This window comes from Salmo salar, chromosome ssa11 (assembly GCF_905237065.1).
Source record: "Salmo salar chromosome ssa11, Ssal_v3.1, whole genome shotgun sequence".
NCBI classification, from domain to species: Eukaryota; Metazoa; Chordata; class Actinopteri; order Salmoniformes; family Salmonidae; genus Salmo; species Salmo salar.
In genome coordinates this window covers 70,126,935-70,138,401 of record NC_059452.1, presented here as the reverse complement: position 1 = coordinate 70,138,401, position 11,467 = coordinate 70,126,935, and the positions used below count along the sequence as shown (strand labels likewise).

Sequence of the window (11,467 nt, the reverse complement as noted above, 5' to 3'; positions counted from 1 at the left end):
TTTGAAGATTTGTAGAGCATGTTTAATATGAATAACTAAGGTTAACAGGTTTAGGAGATCTTATATGTTTTGTTCAATGAGATGATAGCAGTCATTTAACATTATATTTAGGAATTATGAAGCCTTTAGGTACTTTTTTATAACAAATTCTTCCAACATTCACAAAAAAGTAACATTAGCTGATGAAGATTATCTCAGAAAAAAAAAACGTATGAGATCTAAGTCTGTTTATCAAAGACCTTATTTTCGGCTTTTATCCAAAAACGCCATTCGTTTTCTTAAAAGCCTTTGTCCAACAAACCATGGTGGAGTTGGTGCCTACAAAAATACGCCTTTACTATTTCTCGCTATTGCTAATGTACCCATAGGAGCAAAGCAGTAAGTGTACCATCAGTCTGCTGTGATTTGTTGAATCAATGCAACTAGCATTACAAATACATTCCATTGCACGAGCCACATAAATTAGATCTCGCCATCACGGTTGACAACTCCCTTGTGTCCTCCCAGAGTGCTAAGAACCTTGGCGTGATCCTGGACAACACCCTGTCGTTCTCCACTAACATCAAGGCGGTGACCCGATCCTGTAGGTTCATGCTCTACAACATTCGCAGAGTACGACCCTGCCTCACACAGGAAGCGGCGCAGGTCCTAATCCAGGCACTCCCTGCCTGTGCCATTAAACCCCTACAACTCATCCAGAACGCCGCAGCCCGTCTGGTGTTCAACCTTCCCAAGTTCTCTCACGTCACCCCGCTCCTCCGCTCTCTCCACTGGCTTCCAGTTGAAGCTCGCATCCGCTACAAGACCATGGTGATTGCCTACGGAGCTGTGAAGGGAACGGCACCTCCATACCTTCAGGCTCTGATCAGGCCCTACACTCAAACAAGGGCACTGCGTTCATCCACCACTGGCCTGCTGGCCCCCCTACCTCTGAGGAAGCACAGTTCCCGCTCAGCCCAGTCAAAACTGTTCGCTGCTCTGGCACCCCAATGGTGGAACAAGCTCCCTCACGACGCCAGGACAGCGGAGTCAATCACCACCTTCCGGAGACACCTGAAACCCCACCTCTTTAAGGAATACCTAGGATAGGATAAAGTAATCCTTCTAACCCCCCCCCCTTAAAAGATTTAGATGCACTATTGTAAAGTGGTTGTTCCACTGGATATCATAAGGTGAATGCACCATTTTGTAAGTCGCTCTGGATAAGAGCGTCTGCTAAATGACTTAAATGTAAATGTAAATGTAAATTGGCATAATTTAAATGGGAATGGAAACACTATGATTTAGAACATCAGCTAACTGTGAATCGCCATATTGGCATTGTTGCATCACTGGCAGGGGAGAACATTTTGGAACTCCCACAAATGGTTGAATTTCCCGAGTAGCTCCAAGTCTGAGAATGAGTTTATTACAGAGAATGAAATAATGTTAGGGAGCCAATAAAACTACTGAAGCCGTTCATGTTTGAGCCGATCGTTGCCCCAGATCAAAGAGTTTGTTCTCGTAGCAGTAACACAGATATGCCGCTTGAAACACCTCAGCTAGAAGGTCGGCGTAGGCAAACAAACTGGTGTGAGTGGGGGATGCTGCCAGGTAATGGCTAGGGTATGAGTGTGTTTTTTCTTCTTCTTTTTCTCAGCTTTATTTAACCAGGTAGGCCAGTCGAGAACAAGTTCTCATTTACAACTGCGACCTGGCCAAGATAAAGCAAAGCAGTGCGACAAAAACAACACAGAGTTACACATAAACAAACGTACAGTCAATAACACAATAGAAAAATCTATGTACAGTGTGTGCAAATGTAAAAGATTAGGGAGGTAAGGCAATAAATAGGCCATAGTGGCGAAATAATTACAATTTAGCATTAACACTGGAGTGATAGATGTGCATATGATGTGCAAGTAGAGATACTGGGGTGCAAAAGAGCAAAAAGATAAATAACAATATGGGGATGAGGTAGTTGGGTGTGCTATTTACAGATTGGCTGTGTAATGGTACAGTGATCGGTAAACTGCTCTGACAGCTGATGCTTAAAGTTAGAGGGAGATAAATCTTCAGCTTCAGTGGTTTTTGCAGTTCGTTCCAGTCATTGGCAGCAGAGAACTGGAAGGAAAGGTGGCCAAACAAGGTGTTGGCTTAGGGGATGACCAGTGAAATATACCTGCTGGAGCGCATGCTACGGGTAGGTGTTGCTATGTTGACCAGTAAGCTGAGATTACCGAACAAAGATTTATATATGACCTGGATCCAGTGGGTTTGGCGACGAATATGTAGCGAGGGCCAGCCAACGAGAGCAAACAGGTCGCAGTGGTGGGTAGTATATGGGGCTTTGGTGACAAAATGGATGGCACTGTGATAGAGAGATGGTAGCGATACGGCAGAAAATCCCAGTGGATGGTGGCTGTATTACATCCAGTCAGAGGTTCAAATCAAATCAAATTTTATTGGTCACATACACATGGTTAGCAGATGTTAATGCGAGTGTAGCGACATGCTTGTGCTTCTAGTGTAACGGCCGTCGTTGTGAAGAGACCAAGGTGCAGCATGGAATTTGTTCATCTTTGTAATTTAATGGGAAAAAATGAACACTTTACAAATAAACAAAACGACAGCCAAACAGCTCTGTCAGGTACGTAATACAAAACAGAAATAAACCACCCACAAAACCCAAAGCAAAACAGGCTACCTAAGTATGGCTCCCAATCAGCGACAACGATGTACAGCTGTCCCTGATTGAGAGCCATACCAGGCCAAAACAAAGAAATACAAAACATAGAAAAAAGGACATAGAATGCCCACCCTAGTCACACCCTCGCCTAACCAAAAAAGAGAATAAAAACCTCTCTATGGCCAGGGCGTGACAGTACCCCACCCGAAAGGTGCGGACTCTGGCCGCAAAACCTAAACCTCTAGGGAAGGGTCCGGGTGGGCATTTATCCGCGGTGGCGGCTCAGGGGCGGGACGCAGACCCCGCTCCACCACTGGCTCACCCCACTTTGGTGGCACCTCTAGAGCGGGGTCCCTCGCCGCCGACCCCGGACTGGGGACCCTCGCCGCGGGTGACTCTGGCTGCGCCGGACAGGTGGGCGGCTCTGGCTGCGCCGGACAGGCGGGCGGCTCTGGCGGCTCAGGACTGGCGAGACTTGCAGTAGGCCTGGCTCTGGGCGCAGGCACAGGATTCACCAGGCTGGGGAGACATGCAGGAGGCCTGGCTCTGGGAGCAGGCACAGGACTCACCAGGCTGGGGAGACTTGCAGGAGGCCTGGCTTTGGGAGCAGGCACAGGACTCACCAGGCTTGGGAGACTTGCAGGAGGCCTGGCTCTGTGTGCAGGCACAGGATTCACCAGGCTGGGGAGACATGCAGGAGGCCTGGCTCTGGGCGCAGGCACAGGATTCACCAGACTGTGGAGACATGCAGGAGGCCTGACTCTGGGAGCAGGCACAGGATCGACCGGGCTGTGGGGGAGCACTGGAGATCTGGTGAGTAGGCTTGCCACCACTCTTCCAGGCTGAATGCCCACTTTCGCCCGGCATGGGCGGAGCACAGGCACAGGACGAACTGAGCCCTCCCAGCACCCCGGAGACACAGTACGCAGAGCCGGCACAGCATACCCTGGGCCGAGACGGGGCACTGGAGACCAGACGCGCTGAGCTGTCACAATCCGCCCTGGCTCGATGCCCACTCTAGCATGGCACTTACGGGGGGCTGGCCTATAGCGCACCGGGCTATGAGCGTGCACTGGAGACACCGTGCGCTTCACCGCATAACACGGTGCCTGACCAGTACCACGCTGCTTCCGGTAAGCACGGGGAGTTGGCTCAGGTCTATCGCCTGTCTCCGCCAATCTCCCCGTGTGCCCCCCCCAAAAAATGTTTTGGGTGCTGCCTCTCAGCCTCCTCTTGCCGTGCCAGCCGATCCTCCCAGAAATGCCGTTCTGCCTTCGCTGCCTCTATCTCCTCCGGCGGGCGGCGGTATTCTCCCGGCCTTGTCAACGGTTCTGCCCCATCCAGGATTTCCTCCCAGGTCCATGACTCCTTTTTCCCACGCTGCTTGGTCCGTTGGTGGTGGGTGGTTCTGTAACGGCTGTCATTGTGAAGAGACCAAGGTGCAGCATGGAATTTGTTCATCTTTGTAATTTAATGGGAAAAAATGAACACTTTACAAATAAACAAAACGACAGCCAAACAGCTCTGTCAGGTACGTAATACAAAACAGAAATAAACCACCCACAAAACCCAAAGGAAAACAGGCTACCTAAGTATGGCTCCCAATCAGCGACAACGATGTCCCTGATTGAGAGCCATACCAGGCCAAAACAAAGAAATACAAAACATAGAAAAAAGGACATAGAATGCCCACCCTAGTCACACGCTGGCCTAACCAAAATAGAGAATAAAAACCTCTACATGGCCAGGGCGTGACATCTAGTTCCAACAGTGCAGTAATATCTAACAATTAATCTAACAAATTCACGACTACCTAATACACACAAATGTAAAGGGATGAATAAGAATGTGTACATATAAATATATGGATGAGCGATGGCCATGCGCATAGGCAAGATGCGGTAGATGGTATAGAATACAATATATACATATGAGATGAGTAATGTAGGATATGTAGACATTATTAAAGTGGTGTTATTTAAAGTGCCTAGTGATACCTTTATTAAATCCATTATTAAATGTATTATAGTGGCAAGAGATTTGAGTCTGTATGTTGACAGCGGCCACTCTATGTTAGTGATTGCTGTTTAACAGTCTGATGGCCTTGAGATAGAAGCTGTTTTTCACTCTCTCGGTCCCAGCTTTAATGCACCTGTACTGACCTCGCCTTCTGGATGATAGCGGGGTGAACAGGCAGTGGCTCGGGTGGTTGTTGTCCTTGTTGATCTTTTTGGCCTTCCTGTGACATCGGGTGGTGTAGGTGTCCTGCAGGGCAGGTAGTTTGCCCCCGGTGATGCGTTGTGCAGACCGCACTACCCTCTGGAGAGCCTTGCAGTTGTGGGCAGAGCAGTTGCCGTACCAGGCGGTGATACAGCCCGACAGGATGCTCTCGATTGTGCATCTGTAAAAGTTTGTGAGTGTTTTAGGTGACAAGCTGAATTTCTTCAGACTCCTGAGGTTGGAGAGGCACCTGTTGTGCCTTCTTCACCACGCTGTCTGTGTGGGTGGAGCATTTCAGTTGGTGCGTGATGTGTACGCCGAGGAACTTAAAACTCTCCACCCTCTCCACTACTGTCCCGTCAATGTAGATAGGGGGCTGCTCCCTCTGCTGTTTCCTGAAGTCCACGATCATCTCCTTTGTTTTTTTATGTTGAGTGAGAGGTTATTTTCCTGACACCACACTCGGAGGGCCCTCACCTCCTCCCTGTAGGCCTTCTAGTCGTTGTGGGTAATCAAGCCTACCACTGTAGTGTCGTCTGCAAACTTGATGATTGAGTTGGAGGCGTGCATGACCACGCAGTCATGGGTGAACAGGGAGTACAGGAGAGGGCTGAGAACGCACCCTTGTGGGGCCCCAGTATTGAGGATCAGCGGGGTGGAGATGTTTCCTACCCTCACCACCTGTGGGCGGCCCTTCAGAAAGTCCAGGACCCAGTTGCACAGGGCGGGATCGAGACCCAGGGTCTCGAGGGTACTATGGTGTTAAATACTGAGCTCTAGTCAATGAACAGAATTCTTACATAGGTATTCCTCTTGTCCAGGTGGGATAGGTTCCTGTCAGTGTCTGGATGGCAATGTATTTATTGGACGTGCCACTAATTCTTATGAAGGACTTCCTTGCAGAATATTTATTTTTTTATATAAAAAAATAAAATAATTGTGAGTGCACAAAAAAGTACATGTTTTTATTATTTTATTTGTATTGTGAAAACAACAAATACAAAATAATAGGTTACTCGGCCAGTCAGCGGCCGATATGCCAGTTAAATAATTGGCGAAATGTTGCTTGATTATAAATTGTTTAAGGTTTATATCAGTCGTGGGTAGGTGCTCAATATATATAATCAGTATCCTATAACGATGTTCATCATCAGCGCTGTTTGGCGCGTTGGTAACACATTTAACGTTTGATTAAACGACCGGAGTCCGAATCGCAGACAGCGTCATGATTCATTTAATCTCATTCTAACCAATAATGGGGAGTGAGAATTGGACGAGGTGTACGGTATCTCATCCCTGCGTTTGTCGTTTCTTCCATGAAGCGCGCATAGCATTGAATAAACCCAGTTCATTTAGTAAATCTAGCCTAGCCTAAAGACATAGACCTAATGCCTGCACCTTATGTAAAAATACTATTTGTTAGCTTGTCCACTATAACAGGTTCAAGCGTAACCAGATAAACTTGCTTTGAAGAATAAACAACTTTCAGTGCGCACTAATCCCGTGTCCCTGTCGCTAGAGTAGCGACTTAAACTAGCTTTGGCTGCCATCTATTGGAAAGGAAGCGAACTGGGTACATGGTAGTGGAAACAGATCATAGAAACAGGTTTATAATTTTGATATCATGGATGGATGGTCAGTCCTTGCATCTATAGCTCTGTCTATGCATTTGAGAGTGCTTACATTTCTCCAGCCCCATCCCTCAGCTTTTTACAGAAAGAGGAGCAGGGAGACACTTTGTTATTGTTTCTACTGCGGATTGCCACTTTATGAAGTTGAAATGCAGATTAAATACGCACCAAAATATGTTACAGATACTATTAAAATGTCCCATCAGTCAGACAATCAATCAAATGTTTTTTTTTTTGTTTTTTTTTTTTTTTTTTTTTACAAAAGCCCATTTTACATCAAAATAATAACCACAGTGGTTATAGAGGGTGCAACAGTTCAACGCCTCAGGAGCAAATGTCAGTTGGCTTTTCATAACTGAGAATTGATAGGTTGAAAGAGAGAGTTGAAACAGCAGGACTAGGACAAGGTTGCACATCCATTGAAACGTAATATTTGTAAAAAAAAAAAAAATTATCTGCGGAAAAACTATTCCACTCCGATTCCCTTTATGGATGGGTGTATCTTTGAATTCGCTGTTGAATGGCATGCTCCTTTCCCATTTTTCGGAATGCCATCCCGCTACCCCAAAGTGATCGATAGTATCTCTTGGCTCGCACTGTGATGATTGTGATTCTGTGCACTCAGGTTCATACAGCGAGTCCTGGTCTTCACTCATCTCACTCTCCGTCAGCTCCATCTGTGGCGTATAGGGGCAGGCCTCGGTTGTATACTGATGGTCGTCAGTGCAATCTAGCTGGGCCTCGAGCTCTTTAGTGGTGGTCCTGGTGGACCTCTTCTCCGCCGCAGCAGAGGAACACTCAGGCACCCAGGGGTCAGTTTGGCATGCTGTACTAACCGTTCTTTCCTGTTGGTAGAAAACAATTAAGACATCTATTAGGCTATAGTTATATTCAAGAATCACTGCATATACTTGAAATAAACAATAGCCTTAGAAATAACATGGATTTGCATGTACCACCTCTGCCTCCTGCACAGTCTCCTCCAGGATGAAAACATTTTCAGGGATGAAGATGTCATCCTGAAAACAAACAAACGTTTTGTTAAGACAACTGAACCCAAATATATTAGTTGGCATTAACAAGCTACCTGTCTTGTATGCTTTGTCAACACACACACACACACACACACACACACACACACACGCACACACACACGCACCTTCCTGACACAGGACCTTGAGGACCCTAATTTCTGATAGAATTGGGAACAAACAGACACCTCATTCCAGCCCTAAGTGGTTCCACAAACACAGATATCAATTCAAAACCTGAAAAACTCCAATAAAAAAATAGACATGCAGGGCACCAGTCTAGTGAGGACCAGTGATCACAGGTTAAAGAACAGCTTCTATCCCAGTTCTATCTGGGACCTAAACTGCTTTTAATCATTCTTTTAGAACATAACTGAACCTTTTTTTATTTTATGATCTTTCCACTGCATTTTTATTGAAGTTTTTGTTACTGCTTATGTGTATGTACCACAGGAGGTTGGTGGGAGCTTAATTGGGGAGGACAGGCTCGTTGTAATGGCTGGAGCGCAATGAATGGAATGGTATCAAATACGTCAAACACATAGTTTCCATGTGTTTGATGCCATTTCATTCTCTCCGTTATTATGAGCCATCCTCCCCTCAGCTGCCACCACTGGTATGCACTTTCCTATATTTGAGAGAGCTCCTACAAGGAATTCCAATGTATGTATTACTTTTAATACCTGCAAATGGAAAATAAACTACTTGAACTCCTTATGAGTGTCTGCAGCCGACTAGGCTGCTGCCATCTGACAAGAGGTGAAAACATTACAGGAATATTCTGCAAATGTTGATGAAGACGTAACTCAATACACCCAAAACAACATGCAGTCTTTCCACAAGAATCCCATGTAGTTATAGTGTGACGTTAAAGTAACATACTCAGAACATACTGCACTTGTTTGTACTGTTTTTGATGTATCCTCTGTTTAAACATTTCAATTCTTACAATAACACTGTTGAAATACCAATGTACAATTTTTTTTTGATGTCTTTTAGGTTGAAAAACGAATTGTACATGAATATATTGTAGTTTTCATAATAAAACATACTTGAAGCAAGAAAAAGCATGTTAATTGTCAAAACAATTTTGTTATCGATTTTACATTGCCTCTCCCAGTCGCAGGTTGATATTTGTCATGAATCTTGCCCTGGAGGCAGAACTGCGCGATTACCTCTAGATATACCAGCTGCAAAGTCAACATTGGTTATATCGTAAACATTTATGGAAAATCATTTTGTTTTATGGTCTTAATTTAAGTTAAGGATTAGCAGTGTTGTAAAGGTTAGGTTTAAAATCAGATTTTATTATTTTATGCCTGTGCCAGCTAGTGACCACTTTGCAGAACTGCCTCCAGGGCAAGATTCATGACAATAAATGCCAACCTGCCTCCCAGTCATCCTCTCCCTATCTTTACAAGGCTGCAGAACATGCAAGCTAGTGATGCTGGGGTTGTCTCATAACCCACAGTCCCCAGGCGGGTGGGTGGCATGCAGGTTGAATAAAGAGAAAACAATACACTGTGTACAAAACATTTAGGACACCTGCTCTTTCCATGACAGACTGACCAGGTTAATCCAGGTGAAAGCTATGATCCCTTATTGATGTCACTTGTAGATCAAGGGAACAGGACAGGTTAAAGATGGATTTGTAAGCCTGGAGACAATTGAGACGTGAATTGTCTGTGTGTGCAACTCAGAGGGTGAATGGGCAAGACAAAATATTTAAGTTCCTTTGAACGGGGTATGCTTGTAGATTATTGCCAGTTTATATTCATAACTTAAACTTCACCTAACACATTCAAATGAATAAAAACTAAAATAAAACGTTTTTTTCCCCATCTCAAGAGGTTCAATGAAAAAATGACTATAGTAAGTGCCAAATAAACTAACGGTTGCCCATAACAGGATTTCATATTAAATCATGCATACATTCCTTGTGACAGGGGGAATGGAAGCGTGTTGTGTACCACAGGAAGTGGCAATTGAATGCAAGCTTCACCCAAAAAATGAAATTGCAATTATCTATGGGTAACCGGGTTGACGTGTTATGCTCGACACACTGTTTTCCACCACAAAAATAATACAAATAAAAAAAGAGCAGAACCAAATCAAGAGCTCAACAATGACCTGCATTTTGGAGATATGTCTAAAAAGCTTTTCATCTTTTACAACTCTCCCATTCACTTGTGTGAACTTCATCGCATGCTAGCCTTTTACTGGCCGCGGAGAGCCATGGCCTGAGTGCTGTCCCCAGCCCCCGAGTCCGGCTGCCCCTGCTTGGACTCGGAGTTCCCCTTCCGCCTTTATTGAGGCCTCCGTGTTCACCTGTTAACCTGAAACAAGCTCTGTGAACCTGGTGATCCGCCCGCTTTTATCCGCTCAGAGACTAAGTCCCCAACCCAACCTCCACAGCCCGAGTGCTGCCCCCAGCCTCTGAGTCCGGCCGCCCCTGCTCGGACTCTGAGTGCACCTGGTGACCTTTTGACTTCCACAGCGAGTCTCAACCTGACTCCCAGTCCCACCAGAGGACGGGCCCGAGTGGATGGGCGACCACCACCTAGTCCCCTACCTATCCAGAGCCCAATGTCAATGTCTTGTGCCTTCTACCCACCTGCCTGTGCTCTCTCACACTGTGTCTAGCCTCTGGCCGCTGGTCCTTCTCAGTGTACCTGGTAACCCGTACGTAAAAAAGGAGGATGGAGGAGGAAGACGCTTCCGTCCCCGACAAAAGCTTGGATCGAGGGCTGACTTTCAATAGATCGCAGCGAGTGAGCTGCTCTGCTACGTACGAAACCCTGACCCAGAATCAGTTCATCTACGAATGATTTAGCACCAGGTTCCCCACAAACATGCGGTGCGCATCATGAGAGGGGCAGCAACTCATCCGGCTGCACCCCAACCCTGTCACGAACGACTCTACTCACCTGCCAAAAGAGGCTATCCCGGCGGCCGAAGCCTCCCACTTATTCTACACCTCTCATGTCTCTTCACAGTGCCAAGAGCCAAGCTCAACAGGGTCTTCTTTCCCCGCTGATTCCGTCAAGCCCGTTCCCTTGGCTGTGGTTTCGCTAGATAGTAGGTAGGGACAGTGGGAATCTCGTTCATCCATTCATGCGCGTCACTAATTAGATGACGAGGCATTTGGCTACCTCAAGAGACTCTTAATTATGTCCTGCCGTTTACCCCCGCTTCATTGAATTTCCTCACGTTGACATGAGGGGGTCACAGCTACCCCGAAGGTGGTTTGAGTGCGACCGTGAAGGGTAGCATGCTACAATCAGATATCATCAAATTGACATCCATTTGAGTCACGCCAGTGGTATCATCAGAGGCATTTCTGTCTTACAAACTGGACATCAGTTGCCGCTACTAACCTTCAGCAGACTTTAACTGGGTTTTTACACCCAATTGACATCAATTTCCAGCGCAAATACCAATTGACAGGTGGGTACACTCCTTTGAATTTCATCAAGTTGACATTCAGTGATCAGTGCCCAGTGGGAACCTAGGCTTCTTCTGTCCGTTTTATGGTTCCGCAGCAAATCCATTGGAGTGGATGGTACTACCCACATCAGATGTAGGCCTCCCTCCCCAGACAAGCTGGAGATACCTCTACCCACTTCGTAGAGCATGAACCAGATCCATGCAATGCCCTATCACTGAGGGGCCAATGGGTTTAGTCTCCGCCTCAAGTCTAGTGAGCGTAGAGGAGACCTCCCCCCTACAATGTGTGGGGCCGGCGAGCGCCGTAGCTGGGGACATCTGCGAGAAGGGCCCGGCGCATGTCCAGAGTTGCCGCCGCCAACCGCAGGACCCAACCTCCCACCGGTCCGCCTTCGGCCCGCTGACGGACACCACCCCATGAACCCCCGCATGCAGCCCCTTGCGAGACCACGAATGAGACGCAACGAGAT

The 11,467-nt window shown here is 46.6% G+C and overlaps 2 long non-coding RNA genes across 2 annotated transcripts; both read right to left on the bottom strand.

The window, feature by feature from the left end:
* Positions 1 to 4,825: 4,825 nt before the first annotated feature.
* On the bottom strand, positions 4,826 to 11,180 carry LOC123725180 (uncharacterized). Its single transcript, XR_006757626.1, has 3 exons — positions 10,280 to 11,180; positions 7,690 to 7,694; positions 4,826 to 4,838 (listed from the first exon to the last, which is right to left on the bottom strand). It is a non-coding gene; the product is annotated as an uncharacterized lncRNA (long non-coding RNA).
* LOC106563015 (uncharacterized) lies at positions 7,131 to 7,654 on the bottom strand. The gene is made up of 2 exons (XR_001319163.2): positions 7,479 to 7,654; positions 7,131 to 7,364 (listed from the first exon to the last, which is right to left on the bottom strand). It is a non-coding gene; the product is annotated as an uncharacterized lncRNA (long non-coding RNA).
* Positions 11,181 to 11,467: the final 287 nt, after the last annotated feature.